The 22995-nt window shown below is 36.8% G+C and overlaps 1 protein-coding gene across 1 annotated transcript in view; it reads right to left on the bottom strand.

Moving 5' to 3' along the window:
• Positions 1-22995, bottom strand: part of LOC150109672 (neurobeachin-like protein 1) — a 1254229-nt gene that overhangs the window by 452333 nt on the left and 778901 nt on the right. The window lies entirely within an intron of this gene.

Genomic DNA, 22995 nt, shown 5'->3' with positions numbered 1-22995 from the left:
CTTTTTTTAATCATTATATAGTCAATCTGGTTCCTACAGCTGTCTCCGGGACCTTTCCATGTGTAAAGTCTTCTAGGAGGTTAGCTAATAAAGTATTTGCTATTACCAGATTGTTTTCTTCACAGAACTGTATTAATCTTTCTTCTCTTGGATTTCTGTCCAAGGCTATCGTTTCCCATGCAGGAAGAGATCTTTTCTGAGCCTACTTTAGCATTTCGATCTCCCATAATGATAGTGTGTCATCTGATTTAGCGTTGTTTAGAGCATTTTGAATTTTTTCATAGAAACATTCTAAATCTTCATCTGGGAAACTCTCTACCTCACACCATATGCTTTCAAAACAATTAGTGTCACTGCCTTCCAAACCCTCCACTCTTAAAGGACATAAGTCATCACTTATCATGAGCAGTACCCCACCACCACCACCACGTTTCCCCCTCCTATTCTGCCAAAAAATGCTGTACCCTGCTACTTCTATTCCTGTTATTATATCATCTTCCGTCAACCACATCTCAGTGATCCTGATAATATTTGGCCAGGCTGATACTGTCAGAGCCACTAATTCATCTCCTTTATTCTGGATACTCTTGGCATTAGTATAATGCATAAAAATGTCACTGCTGCCTGCTATACTTATCATTATTGTTACCTGATGTCATTCCCTTTCCCCCAAGCAAAATTCCAACAAGAGGCACCCCTGCTACCATCCACCCTGGGAATTCTAGTTTCCCTGACTAGCTCAGAAAACAGCAATCTCTCCAGATGTCTATGTCCTTCCTCATTCAAATGAAAACGGTCTCTCACATACAGTCCCTTTCTATCCTCAACTGCCCTCCAAGCATTTACATATTCTAATCCTCTCTTCTGACACATTCTGGCTATCACGTTATTCATTATTACTGTTTTTCTGCTAAGCTCCTCATTATCCTACCAGGGTAACACACTATCTTTCCTCTCAACTTGTTTTTGTACAATCTCAATCATGAATCTCAGATCACTCCCCACTCGATTTACACTGCCTCTCAAGCCATTCGTGCCCACCATCACAATCATTTCATCCACCCTTTCACCCTGCTTCAATGCCATTGCCACACTTTCTATCGTTCCTCCAGGCAAACACTATTCTGGCATCCTATCTTGCATACCACGGATCACCAGGTCTCCATACATCACACTTCTTAAGACTCTATTCCTTGATTGCTCACCTGCATCCCTCACTCTAGCCCTTTCTCTCAGTGTTCCCCTACTTACCTGTTGTCCTGGCATCACTCTATCGCTGGTTCCAGCACTCCCTTGCATTCTTCTCACTTCCTCTCTCTGACTGTTTCCACTCTCTCCTCTTCTATCATTCCCATAACTTTCTCATTCCCTCTCTTCTACTGCTCCTATTCTCTTCTATCATTCCCATAATTCTCTCTCTCACTCCTGCTCTGATTTGCCTTGCATTCAGCTCTTCCATTCACCTACTCTCATTTTTCATACTTCTCCTCTCATTCATGAGACATTTCAACTCATCTATCTCTTACTCTCTGCAAGTTAATCACCCTTACTCACCATTCATCCTCCCAATCAAGACCATCTCCGAAAACCTTACAATCATTCAAATCTTCCACACTCCCCACTCTTATTTTTTCATTCATATTTTGATCGTCTCTCGAGCTCAAAATGCAACCAGGTCGGATATTGTAACATCTAACTCATTGAATTCTTCCCATTGCGTACATTTTAAGCATACTCTTCTCTCTCTGTAACCCACCACATATCCAACTGCTGGGATGCATACATGCCACAAAATGCTTTCATACCAAGGTGGTCTGAAAAGTTCTTGGCTTTGACCATAGATGGCAACAATATTGCAAAGGGATTTTTTTTTCTAAGTTGGTACATCTGTTATAAGCATCCACATGAAATTGCAAGTCATTCTATCATGTAGTTTGTTTTATACAGCTGTCTGAAGCATAAGTGTTGCCTTTATCCCTTGAAATTGAAAAAATTGAATATCGTGTGGTTATAAAGTTCTTTGTAAAAGAAGGGTTAATGCCAAAAGAAATTCAGTTGAAGTTCATAAAAGTTAATGGGTACTCTTCTCCTTTGTTTTGAGAATTAAGAAATGGGCTGCCGAGTTTAAACATGGCCATACCAGCCTTGAAGATGATCGATGTGAATGATGTCCAAAAAGTGTAACAACACCAGAAATCATTGATCAAGTGCACGATATGATATTGGATGACCAGCAAGTCAAAATGCATAAAATTGATGAGACTATTGGCATTTCAAAAGAATGCGTAGGATATATTTTGCATGAAGAATTGCAAATGAAAAAGCTTTGTGCAAGATGGGTGCCGTACTTGCTCACAGCAGACCAAAAACGCACTCGCATGAAAATCTCTGAACACTGCTTGGAGTGTTTTAGCAAGAATAAAACCAATTTTGTGCATCGATTTATTACTATGGATGAGACTTGGAATCACCATTACAACCAAAATCCAAACAGCAGTCAAAACAGTGGACAGAAGCTGGTTGTTCAGCGTCAAAGAAGACAAAGTTCGGTTCCATCAGCAGGAAAGGTCATAGCATCAGTGTTTTATGATGCTAAAGGTATTTTGTTTATTAATTATCTTGGAAAGGGTAAAACAATAACCACGAAATATTATTCCGATCTTTTAGCCAGAATAGATGAAAAAATTCTTGAGAAAAGACCCGGTTAAAATCATCTTTCATCAGGACAATGCACATGCCCACAAAAGTGTTTTGGCAATGGGAAAATTCAGGGATCTGCACTATGAATTGTTGGAATATCCACCCTATTCCCCAGATTTGGCTCCCTCTGACTTCTATTTCTTCACTAAACTAAACTCTTCCTTGCCGGTCAGCATTTTCTTCGAATGAAGAGGGATATTTTGCAGATCTTACTGGGAACCATTATAGGGACAGAATAATGGCACTGGAGCATCACTGGAATAAATGTATTAGTATTAATACATTTATATTAATACATAAATTTTTAAGGGAGATTATGTTGAAAAATAAAAATAAATTTGAAATTATAAATTAGTTTTTTCACTGTTAGGCAGAAAACTTTTCAGCCCACCCTCATATGTTACGCAAAATAGAGTGTCCTTGAATGGGGGTGGACTTGGTGACACGCCATTTGTAATTGGAACTGCAGCAGCCACCATTATTAACCTAGTGTCAAGGAACTATTACGACTAAATGAAAAATACTAAATTCCACTACAACTAATGCACTTTTAAATGCTCTGCTGTAAACTAATTTACTTATGCAATACTACAAGTATAAACTATATTTAACTATACTAAATAACAAAAAGTTATCTTCTCTTCCACCGCAGATGTGTCCGACTATGACCTTGCCTTCTCAGCAACCCAAAAATAATACAATATAAATCAAAGCAGCACCACTAAAGACACTTGTGGTACTGAGAAAAAATGTAGCACAATTTGCAATATAGGTTTTTTTTCTTTCTTTCATTTTTTTTAGCAGAGAAATAAAGTAAAAAACAGCTCTTTAAATAAATAAATAAATAACTGTATAAATAAATACTTGGATATGAGGAGAAAACAAGCTGGAAAGTTGGCAGTTATATAATTGGAACAAATGATTTGGTTGGGAAGAAAGAGAATATGAGAATAGATATTAGCAGAGCTGTGTGAAGAGAAAAGAATGCAGTTTGGAAATGTGCAATGAGTTTCTGAGGAATGGATGGAAATGTATAAGAGTGATTGCACTGCATTGGAATGGATCTGTTAGTTAGAGAGGCTGTGGTCTGAAGGAAAAATGAGAGGGATGAACAAGATCTGAAGAATATGCAATACATAATATGGAAGAACAGGAGCATAAGAAGTACTTACAAATGGAGAGGTGAATAGTGTGAAAAGGGGGAACAAGAGAACAAGAGTGCAAGACAGACTGGGGAATCATGGAGGAAAATGCAGGCAGAGAGATGTATGTGTGAGAAAGGCAAATTTTGGAAACAATAGTGAATGTGTGTATGTAGGCAGATAATAAAAGAATGGGATATCTTGGAATGAAATCGAAGCATTTGAATGTGGGAAAAATTATAGGATAAGCTGCAATATAGCAGAATGGGAAAGGGCAGGTATTTGAAGACTTGTGACTGCAGGATGGCATGGGTCAAGTAATAGACCCAGAATAAAATTACCATGTTTGTTTGCAAATGCCTGGAATAAGGGGGATAAATTGTTGGAATATGTGAGATATAGTTGGATGAAGGTAATATCCTGACAGAACAGATCTAGATGGAAGAGTATGATGTTATGAGAATAGAAAGGCATAAAAGGGGAGATGAGTGTTGTTAATGGTAGTGCAGGACTTATGCCCATGCAAGGTGGAGATAAAAGAGAAAAATAGTAGCAGTAATTCTAAGGCAATATGGTGTGACAGCAAAATATATACGCAAGGTGGTGGCCCAGCAAATAAAAAACGAGGATTATCACTGTGGGTAATTTCAATTAAGGTAATATAATACAGACTGGCATGAAAAAATATTATCTATGAACAAAGAGAATGAATTTCTTGAGTCTGTGAAGTATAACTACTTAAGAAATTATGTAATGGAGGTGCATGAGAATCAAGAACCTTCAATTATCTCATCAGGAGATGTTATTACTGATGACAAAGACCAGAGTTGAACTTCTATCAAGAAAGGCTGTATTTGGAACTGCCAAGCAGATGATTATGAAATCCTCTAGTTGGGTAGAAAGGAGATCAATGTTACTTGGGCATTAATCAAGAACTAATTAATAGCTGCAATTTCTGATCCAGAGGTCAGAAGTTAAATAAGACAGGTTGAAATGGAAGCAGCATAATAAGGAGTGGCTGTTTGCTGTTCATATTGAACTTAAGATGAGTAGTAAAAATCAGTTGCAAGATGAGGAAAAAAAAGCAGGTTAGGAAGGTAACTAATTTGGGAAGGATAACAAAAGTTCAATATGAACAGCAAATTAGCCGATGATGGCAAGGAAAATTCTGAGAGATTTCTATCGATATGTGGCTAGTAGAAAAAGAATAATTAAGGGAGGATGACACTAGTTAGTGAGCATAGTCATCGCTGTGAACACTTCCTGCACAAAAATGGATGAATCAGAGCACAAGATACATATCGACCTTAACCAGCCCTATTTCTGTTCATGGTGCCCCCCATCTGTAAAACAGCTCCTGAACTTAGGCAAACAAATTGAAAACCTTGAACAGCATATCAGTGCTATGAATGAAACTCTTTCCTCCAAAATATGAGCACGAGAAACCAAGCTAGAATCAACTGACGATCAGCGACACAATACAAGCTCACCCTTCCCCATGAATGAACTCGTGAAATAATCGCACTAACGGTGCACGAATTGATGGTGGCCAAAAACAAAAAATTCAACGCCGTCATTTTGAACTTTCCAAAAGAAAATGGGAAAGCACTGAAAAAAGACATCATCAAATTAGCAGAAGAATACAACACCGATCCTAAAAATATCAACAGGTGCCATCGTTTCGGACCATAAACAAAAGAAAGGACAGAACTAACTTTCCACGCCTCGTAAAAGTGACTTGCGACATCCCGACAAGCACATCAAAACTAATAACAGCAATCAGCAAGTTCAAAGACACTTCTCCGCAATCATGCATACGTGCTCGATCAGATTTATCATTTGCACAAAGAGAACAAGTATGCCAGCTATTAAGACAACTTGCAGAAAAACGTCAAAATGGTGACTACAGCTGGACCATCGACTATAGACAAGCTAAATTGGTGCAAAAACTGAGTAATACCACTAGCATCCACCACAGTGACCAGTACAGGCACTGCATAGGAAATGTGCAAGACCCTTGCAGTCAAACCTATGACTCGCAAAACCGTACAAATCCACTTCATCAACATCCGTGGCCTAAACCCCAACCTTAATAGTGTCCACTAACAAATCCCACCTACTCTTTCTGGCAGAAACAAAAATCTCACCTCTCTCCAGCACTATTCACCTCAACCATAAAAACTATACACTTTAATGCCTTTCGACCCAAGGGTGGAGTCTGTGCATACATCCACTCCGACATATCGTGCCAGAGAGCAACCTACCTAGAATCGCCCAACTTTGACCTTCTCTGGATGAAAATATCCCTACCCAACTCAGTCAAATTCATATGCTGTCTCCAGGGCCGGTGGAAGCGGGAATGCGGGCGCCGCTACGAAGGGGGCGGCACCGCCTGGGCATGGTTCATAAGTTCATTTTTAAGAAACAAAATTTTTATCATAAAAATAAAAAATTCTTAGAATGATCAATATTAAAATAAATAAGGATAGATACACTGAATAAAAATTAAAAAAAAAATTGTATATTGCTACCTTTTTGATCAGCCAGCTGTTTACAATTTTGCAGCGAGAGGGCAAAATGCTTGACTGCAGAATATTGTGTCTACTCTAGTCTATCTAAAGTGAAATGGTGAATGGTATTTATGCACAGAAACGAATTTTCATTTCTGCACATAAAAAACGAATGTAAAAACGAATTACAAAAACATTTGTTGCTAGTTAACCAGTGATATGGTATGCATCTTAGTAGGCTACTGACAGTGAGGACTATTATTTCATCTCTGTGTCGTGTTGTGTAATAATTTCTTGTGGGTATAAAACAGAAATGAAATCAAAAATTAAAAAAAAGTTATACAGTGCACGTCATGCTGCAAAAGAAGCAGATATTAAGACACAAACTGGGGCTTTAATAAATTTGTTAAAATATTAAAATATTCTGATGCAGATTGTAACCAACTCGATACATCAGAAATCCGAGTTGAAGAACCGTGCACTTCATCCCGTTTGCATGAAAGTACTATTGCAACTATCGAACAAGATAACAAGACGCATGATTTAAGTGAAAAACAGTTAGGAGAAGAGTTAGCTGTAGTTGACCACAAAACTAACACACTGTTAATCTCTGTAAATTTAGAAGATCCAGGTGAATGGAGAAATATTGATGAAAAATTACGAGTTATTTTAATTGAAATGGGGTGTGTTCAAAAGAAAAATATAATATATCCCAGAGATACATATGGTCGTAAATTTGGCGACACGTATTATAACAGAAAAATGGAAAACGGGGAGTTCATGCCAAGAACATGACTCATTTCTTCCGAAACTTTAAATTCTGTTTTTTAATTTTGTTGCAAACTTTTCGCACCTACTGAATCAATGAGACTAGTTTAACTCACATGAAAAATTTCTTAAAATGGAAGGAACTTGATAAAAATATAAAAAAAACAAAACTATTATTGATTGTCAGACTCAAAGCATGTATGAAATGGAAAAGAAACATTGGACGAGTGTTTTAGAATGCTTGATTAAAATTATAAAATTCCTTGGTAGCGAAAATTTAGCTTTTCGCAGATCATGTGATAAATTATATGAACGGAATAATGGCAATTTTTTAAAATTAGTCGAACTGTTTGCGAAGTTTGATTCCGTTATGGAAAATCATGTTGAAAGGGCCCTACAACAAAACAACAGAGTACACTATTTGAGTAAAGACAGTCAAAATGAAACACTGGAAACTTTAGTAACGCAATCAGAGATACAATTTTATTATCAATTTGAAAATCTAAATATTATTCCATAATTTTAGACTGCACACCTGATGCAAGTAAAACAGAACAAATGACATTAATATTCACTTTGTTTCCTGTGACAATAGGATTGTCAAGATCAGGGAAAACGTTTTAGGTTTTGCAGATATATCAGATTCCACAGGATGTGGTTTATGTGCAACAATAATGGAACAACTGGAAAAACGGAACATTCCCATTGAAGACATTCGAGGTCAAGGGTATGACAATGGGGCAAATATGAAAGGGAAAAAATTTGGGCTCCAAAATTTGCTTTTGAACAAAAATCCTCGAGCTTTCTACATGCCATGTGTTGCTCATACTCTAAATTTAATCACTAACGATGCAGCCAAAGTGAATGCAGATACAATTAGTTTATTTGCAATTATTCAAGAAATATACAATTTTTTTCATTCTCTTACAAATGTTGGGCAATCCTTTTAAAGTTCGTAAAACATTTAACATTGAAACAGTCATCAAAAACGCGATGGGAAAGTAAAATTAATGCAATCTGCCCTCTAAGATATCAGTTATGAGAAACTTACAATGCACTTTTTGAAATTTTAAATAATGAAAATCTTAATAAAGAAACTCAGCATGAAGCACAAACATTATGTGCTAAAATAAAGGACTACAAATTTAATTGCTCTCTTATAACTTGGCATGATTTACTTAACAGAATAAACCCTGTGAGTAAAATGCTTCAAGACAAAAATATGAACATTACACTTGCTTTAGAATCTATCGAAAACTTTAAAATATTCTTACAAGAGTATCGATCAGATACAAATTTTAAAGAAGTTCTAAAAACGGCAAAAGAACTGAGTGAAGAGGTGGATGGAGAACAAGAATTTAAAATTGGTACGGAAGTTCGATGACGGAAGAAGACACGACAATTTGACTACGAGCATCATTAAGAAACGGCACAATCGCCAGAAGATAAATTAGAGTGAATGTGTTTTATACACTTCTAGACGCTGCAATGTGTTCGTTAATAGAACGTTTTGAACAACTAAAAACATATTATGATAATTTCAATTTCTTGTATAGATTATTACAAATTAACAATGAAGATTTAGAGATTCTCTTGAAGGACGGTGACAATAAAGACGTAAATGCAATAGAACTATATGACGAGTTATGTGCCTTCCGGGATATTTTTTGGAAGGTTAATTTAAATATTCAAAACCCTTTCAATATTCTTAATTTTATTGTGTCCAATAATTTATCTTTTCCTAACTTTTCAATTGCTTTAAGAATACTATTAACCTTACCTGTTAGTGTAGCAAGCAAAGAATGTTCCTTTTCCAAGCTGAAATTGATTAAAACCTACTTAAGAAGATGTATGTCATAAAAAAAAGGCTTGTTAGTTTGGCGTTAATAGCTATTGAAAACGATGTATGTGCAGAATTAGACGTTAAGACCATTATTTCTAATTTTGTGAATATGAAATCAAAAATCCTAAAATTTTAATTAAAAACATTTCAAGCATATTTATGTAATTTAATTTATTTTCTGTTATTCTGTAAAGATGTTATTTTTTGAATACTTATATTAAATGTTCTAATTATTTCTGAATTCTTTTCTTATTTTCTCATCTATCTTAAGTTTCTTTTATTTTCCTAAAAGATAGTTCCACTTATAAAAATTATTAATTTTTTTTTACAAGTAACTTGTAAAAATTTCAGTAACTTGTAAAATGAAGAATTTTTAAACTTTAGTTCAAATATATTTTAACTTTAATTAAAATTCATTTTAATTTTGTTAGCGATTCGGGTCAGTAAGAAGGCTATAATCCCTGTATCATTATATTCAACAATTAAAGTGAAGTGGCTTTATCAAAATTTGCTTTAACTTTTGAGAATTTTTTGAATATTTGGGTTTTTAACGATTATCCTGCCTAATCAACACCCCCAGTTCATTACATTTAGCGAACCAACGTGTGGCTGTTCTGTCAAAATTTATTTAAGAAATCTCAAATAATTAAAATTTTTTATTATCGTAAAAGAACCACACATGCCCGGATCGTTACAGGGGCACTTAGATAGAAATTGCATGTAGGCGGCAAAGACCATAGCGCCAGCTCTGGCTGTCTCTATCGCTCCCCTAATGCAACCAACAACTCTGAGATCTTCAATTTCCTCTCCTTAAAGACTGACTTTCTCCTGTTCCACTTTCCCAACAACAGAATCATTCTCCTAGGAGATTTTAATATCCACAACACCAACTGGCTTTCCTCCTCCAGCTGTACAGACCTTGCAGACAGAGATGCTGAAATATTTGGCATCACCAATGACCTTACACAACTAGTTCAGATGCCAACCAGAATACCCGATAACCCAAACCACTCTCCAAATACTCTAGACCTCTTCCTAACCACCCTTCCAAATACACAGTGAATGTAGAGAGTCCACTAGGCAATTCTGACCACGACATAGTGCTCATCTCCTCCCCCATGCAACAACGCTTACACAGTCACTCCCATACAAGAGTAGTTTGGCATTATAACAGTGACAAGTGGGACAGCCCCTGCAACTTCTATGCATCATTCCCATGGTGAAACTATTGCTTCCGACCTTCTAACCCAAACACATACACCGAACTCATAACCAAAGTAATCCTCACTGGCATGGAATCACACATTCCCCACAGTACTCTGACCTGCCATTCCCTAAACCCTGATTTTCCAAAAGATGTACCAAGGCTGTACAAATGAAAAACATAGCATACAATTACTGGCTCAAATCAAGAACCCCATCCTTCTTTAGAGCTTATACCCAAGCCTGAAATAAGTGAAAAAAACAACCAACGCTTCCAAAACAGAGTTTGAAAGATCAAAAAGCAGGAAATTAGCAGCATGTCCATGGCAGCCAAGCCTTTTGGTCCATTGCCAAAGCAATTGGTTGCAACTTCTGCCCAACACTATTCCCACCTCTATCATACCCAGATGGCTCCATTGCATCATCATCATCAACAACCATGGGTCCAATACCCATAGGTGTCTGCTGCCATCTTGATATGATTCTTCTATTGCATTCTATTATGTGCAAGATGATTCAGTTTGTGTATAGAGTTTCTGCACCATTTAACGATGTCATCGCCCCATTCTCTGTTTGGTCCTCTTTTGTTCTTTCCTTCAATTATTCCAAACAGCAATGTTTTTAGTTTTCTCTCATCATTCATTCTACATATATGGCCAAATAGATGTAGTTTCCTTTTGATTATTTTCTGGATCAGGTTTTCTTTTGGTTGTATTCATCTGTAGATTTCCTCATTGTTCACTTTCTGGATCCAGCTTATTCTCAAGATCTTTCTATAGCACTTCCTCTCAAATGCAAATATCATCCTTTCAGATTCTCTCAGGAGTACCCAGGTCTCACATCCATAGAGCTTGCTGCTGAAGATACAGGTTTCTACAATGTGCAGTTAAGTTTGCATCTTTATAGCTCGGTTCTCCCATATTTTGTCCATGGCTTTTAAAATTGTTGTTGCTCTGGCTATACTAATTTTTATCTCTTTTATTTTTTTTTTGGGGGGGGGTCCAAGTCATGTGGCATCCAAGATATGTGAAGTGCTCCACATTTTCCAGTTGAAATCTGTCTATTGTAACTCTATTCAGTAACTCCTGTTGTCCGAATATCATTGTTTTAGTTTTTTCAAAGTTGATATTTAGTCCATATCTTTTTCCTTCTGTGTATAGTGTTTGCAATGTCTGTTCCAGCCTTGCTGTGTCTTCTTCAATCAGGATGATGTCATCTGAAAGCAGAGGTAGTTTATTCTTATTGCATCATCACCTACAGTAAAGGCCCATCTCCTGGCCTCACACTTTGCTTCCAATGCACGCATAATTGACAATGGCAAATGTCCCCCAACCATCCCAGATGCCCAACATACAATTCCCACAACATCCTTTTGCCGTAAAGAGATCAGCAAAATACTGTCCAAATTAGACACACAAAAGTCTCCTGGCCCAGATGGCATTCCTCCAATTGTCCTGAAGGTTTGTGCATCAGAAATGACTCCTGTCCTATGTCACCTATATAACTGTCTTACTCCACTGGTCTATCCCACAGCCTGGAAATTGGCCTATATTCAACCCATTCCCAAGAAGGGCGACAAGTCACTACCATCCAACTACCGTGCCATCTTGCTCACCTCAGTCCTGCCTAAAGTAATGGAAAAAATCATCAATTCCCAACTCCTACACTACCTTGAAGCTACCTGTCTAATAACGACTGCCAGTATGGATTCCGTCGCTATCGATCAACAGGAGATCTGCTCACATATGTCACCCATCTCTGGAGAAATGCCATGGAGAAGTTTGGCGAATCTCAAGCAGTTGGACTTGATATCTCCAAGGCATATGATCAGGTCTAGCACAAGAGCTTACTAAGCAAGCTGCCATCGTTTGGTCTATCTCAAGACCTCTGTAGTTGGATTGCAAGCTTTCTGTCTGGATGCACACCATGTGTGGTGGTGGATGGCTCCTTATCCTCTCACCATTTAACTAATGCCGGGGTTCCTCAAGGTTCTGTCTTCTCACCACCCTCTTCCTACTATATATCAATGACCTACTTCAGATTACCTCCAACCCAATATAGCTTTGCAGATGACAGCACGTTGCACTCCTCCCTTTCTTTTGATAAACCTTAGTCCACACAACTCATCTCAGCCTACAGAACGGGAACCACCACTGCCCTCAATTTAGACCTCCAAGCGATCCTCCAATGGGGGGCTCAGATAACCTAGTCAATTTCAATGCATCATAAAAAGAGAACCATTTTCTCCCAGTATTATTTTTGACAACACCCAAATTTCCAGACAACCTGCGATTTCTCTTCTTGGAATTACACTGACATCAAGCCTCTCCTGGCATAAATACATAACAACCACTGCATCTCCAGCTTCTAAAAAACTAGGATTTCTCTTTTGCTCAGGACGTTACTTCACCCCTGAACAGCTGTTAACCTTATACAAATCAGAAATTTGCCCAACCATTGAATACTGCTCCCTCAAAATGCTCGACTCAATACAGAGGAGAGCAGTCAGACTTATTAATGACCCATCTCTTACCAACTCACTTGCCCCACTTTCACGCAGATGATCGGTGTCTGCACTATGCGTTTTCTACAAATATTTCCATGGAAAATGTTCATTATTTAGCATCAATAATGCCCCCCCACTTAATACTAAGCTCGTTGGAACATGTGCAGCTGCTGCTCAACATCTCTACACAGTGCACTTTGAAACCCACAGAACAAGTTTCTTCTTCCTTCTCCTTCATCCCTGCAACTGCTACACTATGGAACAGTCTTCTCCTTGATGCGTTCCCTAAGGAATACAATATATAGTCATTCAAATCTCTTACAAGAGATTTGAATGACTGTATATGAATGTGAACAAGTACCTTCTTCCCAACCCACACATGGTACGAAGTGGTATCAAAAAGTGGTATCAAGACTAGCTCTGTCTCAAACACCCTTCATGGGATGACCTCTTGTTCTCCCCTGATCTCCTACAATTTTATGATAAACCTGTTCAACGTTGATCTTATAACAACCTCATCACTGTGTACTTGTCTATCATATCACCTCTCTTCCTCCTATCCACTAGATGCATCTTCTCAACCCTTCTTCATATTTGACATTCCAGAAATCAGAAACTATCATAGTCAGTTACCTCTGGACCCTTTCCAACATCTCTTTGTCCTTTTGAAAACCAGGTGACCAAATCTGTGCACCCATATGTGGCCTAATCAAGGCCTTATACATGGAAACAAAAATCTCCTTACTTTGACAAGTCAGTGTCCTCCACATCATTACCGGAATTCGTTGTGTTGTCCTCATAGTTTTGGTAATGTGTCCTCCAAATTTTAGATCCTAATTCAACATCACTCCAAGATCTCTTATTTCCTCCACCTCCAACAATGTATCTCAACCAAGTATAAATTCTACATCCCATCTTTGTTTCCCAAATTTTAAAACCTTACATTTTGTAATAATGAACTAGCATCTCCATCCCATGTCCATTCACCCAATCTTCTTGTAAGGTGAGTACATCTGCTCTACTCCTCATAGTTCATCCCAACTTTGCATTATCTGCAAACAATTGAATATCCACATCCAAATCTTCCCAAATATCATTAATGTGTAATGGCTGTATGTATCAATTCCCTTGAAGCTGAAACCTCTCATTCCTCTTTTTACCGTCCTACCTCTGTAAGGGGCTTTCTCGGTTGTCTCAAAAAAGAGCGAGGAAAGAGGGGCTAAAGTTTACGAGCGCATTTTATCACAAGTATAAATTTAATTTTCCTCCCAAAATTCATCATGCAATAGTGTGTCTGCCTTACCACACGTCTTTAACCTTCCTACCGGCTGAGGTGGATGAAATATTCAGCCCACCATAGCATTGCATGGATCAAAACTTCATCGGCATTGTACCTTTCATCATGCCATTACCTCCCTCCACTGTTAATCCCTTTACGGCATTTGTGGATTAACTGTTAGTGCCACCTGTCTTTACACACACTGTTTTACTTGGAATTTTCTTTACTGTCCTAAAATATTTAACCTTTTTGCCTCTAAAATGATTTATTGTGTTTCTTCCCAAAAATTGAAACGAATTTTACATGTGCAAAAATAATCAATCCTGAAATGACCATCGATCAGCCTTTGCAATGAATCTATTTAGTAGTAGCAAATTTGCTGTATTATAAATTTATTCTTCAAATCACTGCAACGGAACAGTTGCACTGGTTGTTCCAATATAGAAACAACTTTTTTCGCGAATTTTCAGATGTTTGCATTGAACATATGTCACATATTTATATTTTTAAATAATATTTATTGAAATAAATATGACCTTTTGCTTTCTTTCCTAGCAAAATACCGTTATATGGATTATCACATTTCAGTTCTAGAAACGAATTTTTTTTTTTTTTTTGTTTTATGAACAACAAACGATGTTATATTGCATAACTCAGTTTCCGATTGTGAATCTTTTTAGTATCGAAAATTTATATCCAATGATGTTTTAGCAGGGATTCTTCGCCTTTTCTTTCTTTCTTTTTTTTTTTTTTTTTTTTTTTTTGTAGGATGCACATTACTATAATATCCAGTGCGTAACCACTGTAGATATGTTGAAAATATCATATGAAGGATATCATATACAGAATAATTCAAAATTTATGCTCATTTTGAAGATTTGCTAATGCTTACCCCCCCCCCCCATCCTTATCCTCTCCTGGAATTCAATTACATAACCACTCTAAATTTCTACAGGTTCGAAAACATTTCCAGATAGTATTCAAAATCTATTACTTCATTTTACCGTTTCGACAAAAGAAATAAGACAATAATATTGTTGTACCCTGAAGCTTCTAATTCTGTACTATTTCTTTGCAATCTAAAACCAGCTGTTCTACTGTCTGCTGAAATGATTTGAAATTTTAGAAATACTATGCTATATTTCCACCACATAAAATTGTTTATATGCATACTACACAAAAAAAAGTTCACTAGTATTATTTTAGTTTCTTTTTCTTAAAATAATCTAAATATTTTTACTTCTACTTATGTTTCTGGTTGCTATTTCTGAAGTAATCTACGTCTTAGAAATACTTGTAGTAATCCTCTTAGCTGGAGGGAAAGGTAAAGGCTTAGATTACTCTCAGTGGTGCTATTGAGGAAGAAAATCGAGAACGCTTAGCTAGAAGGGACACTAAAGTGCCTCAAGCTATAGTGCAAGATACATCAAGAATGTCGTGTTTCGTTTTCAATTGTTGATTAGTAGACATCCTAACATAGAAAAAAATATAGACATTTCTTTTACAGGCTAATACAGTATTTATGCTGAAATAAGTTCTTAATTTATAATGACCAGTTTCATTTTTATTATCGAAAAATTATAAATTATTTCATATAATTATCTTGAAAAAGAGGACTTGAATTATTTTAAAAGAAAAGGAGCATATACTTCACATAATCTTATTTTTTGGGGAGGGCAGGAAGGTTATATTGAAGACTTATTCAATTTGCAGATATTTCAGAGAATTTATTTTATAAATTGTTCGCAAGACAACTGTTATGAACTTAAATCACTTGGGGAACATACCCATTCATTTTAGTGTAAATAGTAACAAAGGTTTAGCTACTTCATTAATGCCACGTATCTAAACTAGAAGAAAATGTCGTTATATCTGCTGATGTTAGAACTCTTGGATAAATAATTTTTCTGGCATGAATTGTCTATCAGCTATAGTGTAATCAATCTACAGATTTTTGCCCTCTTGTATTATACCATCTTATGTGCAGTGATTTCTTCTTTGTACTACAAGAAAACAATCAGATAACACAAGAAAAATATGGAGTATTTTCTTTTTCATTGGGTGAATTTACAATGTTCTCTCTTTGTGTTTTGAAAAGAAAGTACAAATGATTTTTTTCCTTACTATTTTTGCCATTATAACATCTGATACAATTACAAAAGTGGCATTTTACCGTTTTCCTCCCACACGAGAAAAAGAAATATGACAATAATATTGTCATATATCTGTCGAATTTTTATAGTGGAAATTTTTAATACAAAACTTTGTAATTTAAATATATATATATATATATATATATAAGCAAAAGTATTGCTTATTATAAATTTGGAGCATAATATCTGAACTAGCAGAAAATATATACATATCAATTTAAATCATAACCATTAATTTTATTTTGTAATGACCAATTATACAGGGAAACCAAGAAGATGAAAGTGCAAAGAACAGTAGATTACAATATAAAGAAAAAAAATTTACTGATATGTTTAAAGAATTTCATTATTCTCTATAAAACAAAGTTGCTCAAGCAGGTCCTTCAGGAAATCTGTGAAGTATTCTTCGAATCATGATTTTGAACAAAAATATAACATAATCTCGAATGTCGGCAGCCGGTTTTTTTAAATAATATTTCAAATAATCATCATGAATTAATTTCTTCGAGAACAAAGAAAATGTTTTGTGGAGTAAGCGATTAGAAAAAATTAGCAAAAAAATTAAATCGGTTCTGGAAGGTAATGCAATATTTAAGTGAATAAATTAGGCTAGGATCTTTATTTTGTCCAGGCATTAAAATTGTATTGTACAATAAAAAGAGAAAATAAAAATAATTTCTATATTTTTAGTTTATCCAATATAACTAAAATTCAGTTACCCAGCATAGATCAAGGAACTGCATTTCTTGTTATAGGTAACTGAGTCAAAGCTATGAGCCTGAGATAATCTGATTAAGTGCTCTCTTCAGCGTGAGGGATTATCACACCTTCTAATGGACATGCTGGCCAAATTGCACTTCTTATCCATGTTCTTTCAACAGATAGCATGCATCGTATCCAGATTTAGCTGGACATCTATAGACATCCTGGCTGGTTGGGAGGTTAATGACCACAAAGTAAAATAATTTATTAAGAGGATTGTCTCCTTCTGTACTCTGTAGCAAAGAAGGGAAAGCAAACGCCATTTGGCTATCTGATAGCCAATCTCTAATCCAATATCCAAACCCATCTGCTCTAGTTTGACTATTAACTTATCATGCAGTAATCTATCAAAAGCCTTTACAAAATTTAAGTATTCTACTGTGTATCCAACTCCTCTGTCCAATGAAGCTGTCAGCTTATTGTAATAAGTAAGTCGATTACTAAAACATGACTTCCCTTTAGCAAATCCATGCCGTCCATCATAGATAACCACTGTTGTCCAACCAATTCTGGATCCTGGTTCTCACCAGCCACTCCAAAACTTTAACTACAATAGCTGACACACAGATAGACCTATATTTGCATGATTGAGTTGTCACCTCTCTTATGAAATGGCTGAATCTTGCTTTGCTTCCACTTCTCTGGAACTTGATACAATGTACGACTCATATTAAACAGATATGTCAAGGCAGATGTCATCTCCATGGCACATTCCTTCAAAATACGTGGTGATATATTATCAAGTCCCACAGCCTCATTAACATCAAATTTGATCAATTCCCTATATATCTCACTTCATCACTTACAGTCAGTCTCTCCTCATCATCTCCACTGCTGTCAAACTCTCCATGATATCACATTCACAAGAATGAAATAACTTTATGAACTGCTCATTAAATATATAAACTATATCCCCTGCAACAGTTGTTCTTATACCATTTTTGCCAATCAGTTCCACTCGACCATAATCATTTTTTTTTTTTTTTGGCTTCATTAGCCAACAGCTGCTCATACTGAACGCTTGCAATGCTTACCAGCCAAGTCACTCTCCTTGCCTGTTCTTTGTATTCCTCATGGAATTAATTATTACCACTTCTATGTTGCCTCCATAAAATATCTTTTTCCTCTGTATCGCATGCTTAATCTCTTCATTCATCCATTTCAAAGCCACTTTATTTAACGTTCTGACCCTTGGAATACAATTAGACATTGCTTCTACTACTAAATAGTTTTTGAATATCACCCAAGCAGCACTGATCTCCTTTCCAGCCAACTCCTCATTTCATGGTACACCTGTAAGCTGTCTCCTAAGCTTCTCATAATCAGCAGCCTTGTTGTTCCACATATACCATTTTCCTTACAGAAGTCCTTATACTGCTGGGAACCACCCAGATAAACATCTTCCAGTTGGTGAGAGTCACCAACTGGAAGATGATATGACACCTTACATCTTACAAGAAACTGAGGATATAAGGAATCTTGGGGTGATAGCGGATAAGTTCTAAAATTTAGGAGATCAACTGCTAAAATTGTGAAGATTTACAGTAGATTATAGCAATAATGCAGATGACAGACATGTAGAAAAAAGGAGATTATAAATTTCTTGTATAGGACTTAATTCATGGCACATACAGATTTAATACAGAATTTTATTTATTTATTTTTTTTTTTGGGGGGGGGGGTTGTTTTTCACAATTGTGTGAAGAACATTTTTTCCCACAAGCATGGTATACCATGTTTGCGCATAGCAGTTGCAAATAGCACTGTGCATTTACTGAATATGTCTTTCAGTTCCTTGTTGCACATGGCCCTTCAAAGAAAAAGGAACTGACAATGGTGAATGCAGTGAAACCACACCAAACTGTAAGATGCAGTGAATGCAATGGCTCCTTTTTGTAGGAGTGTGTCTTATACTGCACCCAAATTTGACATTTATGCATATTAACTGTCCTGTGCATCGAAAAATGCACTTTGTCACGTTGTCTGTCCAGAAAATGTTCTACAGCTATTGTGAATCTTCTGCAAATTTTGTCAAAGCCCATGTTGCAAATTTCTTCTACTTAGTGGTATCACTTGGTAACAGATGGTGAAGAGATTGTGTAGCTACAAGTTTAACACACAATGAAGGTTGTGGAATATGGAGGTGATATGTCCATGATTCTCACAGCTTGACGTGCACTGCGTAGCTGCTCATTGCTTGTGCTGCTAGGGCATTCATTTGTGATACAACTTATGATACAACAGTGCTGGTACGGACTTCAGATAACACTGGTCTGCTGGTGCAAGGACAATCTGATAATCTTCCAGTTTACTTGAAATGTTCTATTAGAGACTGTAGTCCAGTAGGAGTGATAGAACCTCGACCCTTCTTCATTCTTTTCTGCATTCAATACTTTCATAAAAGCTTCTGCTGCTGATTCTCCACTTATTTAAAACAACATTACTAACAATACATTGTCAAAGCCCATGTTGCAAATTTCTCCCACTTAGTGGTATCACTTGATAACAGATGGTGAAGAGATTGTGTGGCTACAAGTTTAACGCAACATCCAGCATCACAACGACAAACCTTTCTTTTCACAAAAACAATTTTCTGTTCCAAAGACTGGGAATTCGCATACATTCATTATGAACTGACAGCAGTACACCTTGCATTTTATAGGACTCTCATTTGCACATAAATGAGGCAAATCTCACAAATGAGGCATGTGGTAATGCAGTCTATCAGTGAAAATTGGAACTAAATTTTTTCCCTGTCAAAAAAAATTCCCCTTCTTGTGATGTGATTCTTTCGTGCAAACTGCATTCTAATATACCCATTTTTAGGAATTATTGAAATTTTTACAAATTTATGGGACACCTTGTATATATATATTATTATTCAGGTCTCCATGGAGTCAAAAGACTCATCGTGGGAGATCCTTCCTAAGAAACAGAAAGTCTATCATACCACTCCTTAAACTCATTGACCACTCTCACCACTCCATCAGGCAATGCATTCCATGGTTCAACCATCCTCCGTGCAAAGAAATCACTCCTCACCCTCTTGCTCACAGTTTCCTTTCGTAACTTCCAGAGATGGCCTCTTGTCATCACTCCTTCCTGCTGTTCAACCGAGCAAAAGAACTCCCCAGTGTCAACCCTGTAACCACCTCTCAACAGTTTAAAAGTCCCAATCATATCACCTCTCCTTCTTCTATCCACCAAACTCTGCAGTCCACATTCCCTCAGCCGATCCTCATAACTATCATTGTACAGTCTTGAAATCATCTTTGTCATCTGCCTTTGTACCCTTTCCACAGTTAATTTATCCCCTTCAAATCCTGGGGACCAAATCTGAGAACAATAGTCCAAGTGTGGTCTGATCAGGATCTTATATAACGGAATGATAACTGTTTTATCTCTGCAGGTCAGCGTCCTTCTCATTATTGCAGTAATCCTCTGTGTTACCTTCAACACGTCCCCTAAATTTCAGGTTTCTATCAATCATCAACCCCAGATCTCTTGTCTCCCCTACTCCCTCCAATATAACTCCTCCCATAGATTATGCAGTGTCCCATTGATGTTTCCCAAACCTCAAGACCTTACATTCTGTTGCATTAAATTGATACCCTCATTCATTTGCCCATCTGTCTAGCTTATTCAAATCCTCTTGCATGACTACCACATCTGTACTATTACTAACAACCCTTCCCAGCTTCACATCATCTGCAAACAACTGAATATCCCCTTGCAATCCACTGACAATGTCACTGATTTAAAGGTTAAACGATATAGGTCCCAATACTGAGCCCTGTGGGACCCCACTTGTAACCCTCTGCTTCTTTGAAACTGCCCCACCATACACAATTCTCTGATACCTATCGGACAGTCAATCCTGAATCCAGTTGACCAATCTGACATCCAGACTCATGTGCTACAACTTAAATATCAGCTAATTTATCACGTGGCACCTGTCAAATGCCTTCGCAGAAAATGGCAGTATATGCCTTTCCCTCATCTAATGCTCTTGTAACTTTATCATAAAAGGCTAGCATATTGCTAAAACAAGAGCGCCCCTTCACAAATCCATGTTGACTCTCACAGATAACATTACCCTCCTCTGCCCAATGCTGTATACGGTCCTTGGATCGTATACAGCATTGGGCAGATGACCTTCTCCAAGATCTTACTAACTACCGATGATACACAAACTGGCCTATAATTAGACACTTCCAGTTTGCTACTGCCCTTATGCAATGGCACTATCTTACCTTCCTTCCATTCCATGGGCACCTTTCCCGCAGCTAGACTTTCATTGAAAAGCCAGGTCAAAGGCACTGTCAGTTCCCTAGCACATTCTTTCAAAACTCGTGGTGAAATACCCTCCAGTTCCACAGCTTTACTGACATCCAGAGTACTCAGTATTTGAGATACACTCTCCTCCTGTACCTCTAAACCTTATATATATAATTTTCATTTATTATTTGAATGCCAACTACTTTTGTCTTCTTAGAAGACTTCATTGGATACAATTACAAAAATATACATTATAAGAGAACAGCTATAAATTTACTTGCAAGCATATTGCTGACATTTGAAGGCATTCTGGATGCCATAGTATTGGGCACATTCATGCAGGCAGCTGAAGGGTGACAATCAGATAGGTTATTGCTAAGGTTAGTGTTAAGATGGACAGGATTAAGAACAATTTCTGTTGATTTCACAATTCTTCTCTCCAGCTAACTGGATGAGGTAACAGAATCTTCAACATTGGGGTGAGCAGAATGAAAAAAAAGCAATTACATAGTGTGATGCCTCTATTTCTGCCATAAGGATATCTCTCACATGTTCTCCCATACGTAACTTAATGGATTTTTCTGAATGACCAAAACACGGTACGTTGCAGTTACACCTACAACAAAACATGACAGCCTGAAGTATCCAGGAGTTTATTGTCTTTGGTGTAACTGTGTGCCATAATTTTGTCAGATGGAGAAATCAGTTAGGTTATGTATGGGAGAACAGGCGAGAGAGTGAGAGACATCACGTATGGCAGAAATAAAGCCAGTGCACTATCTAATCACATTCATAAGCTATAACCTATCTGTTGTAATAGGTTTCGCGATATGATAAGAACACAGATGGTTAAGTAAATAACTATTTATTAACTTAAAAGCTAATATTTTGCTGTGTCTATGAAGGTGTCTATGAAGTGCCCTGCTCTTGCCATCAAGCCTACTACAGACAGACAGGAAGAAATGTAGACATTCGCCTCAGTGAACACAAAAAATATATCTGACACTTTCGCTATGGTAAGTCGGGTCTGGCAGACCATGCTTTGGATACCCCTGCACACAGGATCAATTGGAAAGAAACAAAAGTAATGCACAGAAGCTTCTACAAGTCAGAGAAGTTGTTTCTGGAATCAACAGAAGCCTTAAAACATACTCCAAACTTTAACAAGTATGGCTGTATAAATCTACCAAAGATTTGGAAGACAGTCATCCTAAGACCAAATTAATATATATTACTTTTATTTTTTAATTTATATTTTTTCAAACTTTCTAAGACTATCATTTGGACTACTATTTCAAAACTTGAATTTTTTTTTTTTTAAACCTAGATGGTGCCATATTAGGACTTTAGTCTTGTGTTGCATGCTGCAATCACTTATACCAGCCCCACTGTTACACAGGATTGTGGTTGTCTTGCATTTGTAACAAACTTTGTGTTGTGTGCTCTAAAGATGCTGGATATAATACCAGCGAAATGTTAGCTTTTAAGTTAATAAATAGTTATTTTCTTAACCATCTGTGTTCTTATCATACCATGAAACCTATTACAACATGTCTGACGAACATATAAGCCTATCCACACGTATAAATATTCTTCACGGAGATAACATCGTACGTAAGGCACGACAATACGGTAAGTGGAAAGTAAAATTGGCGCAGCAACTGAACAGGTTAGCCTTCTTAAAAAGGTGCCGAGATACAAAACTGTATAAAAATTAGAAACAAGTTTCACTCGGCCAAAGCCCAATGCATTTATAAAAGAGCGAGTTTAGCACTATTACGGGAACAGGTATACGCTACTCGCCGAGAACTTTCAAAAAGAAATTCCTTGATCAGTGTACTTCGTGATATA

Source organism: Typopeltis vanoorti, chromosome 2, assembly GCF_054136105.1.
Source record: "Typopeltis vanoorti isolate ZY-2024b chromosome 2, IOZ_Tvanoo_1.0, whole genome shotgun sequence".
In the NCBI taxonomy this organism is placed as follows: Eukaryota; Metazoa; Arthropoda; class Arachnida; order Uropygi; family Thelyphonidae; genus Typopeltis; species Typopeltis vanoorti.
The sequence above is the reverse complement of the archived record's forward strand: the minus strand, read 5'-3'. Positions and strand labels throughout refer to the sequence as shown.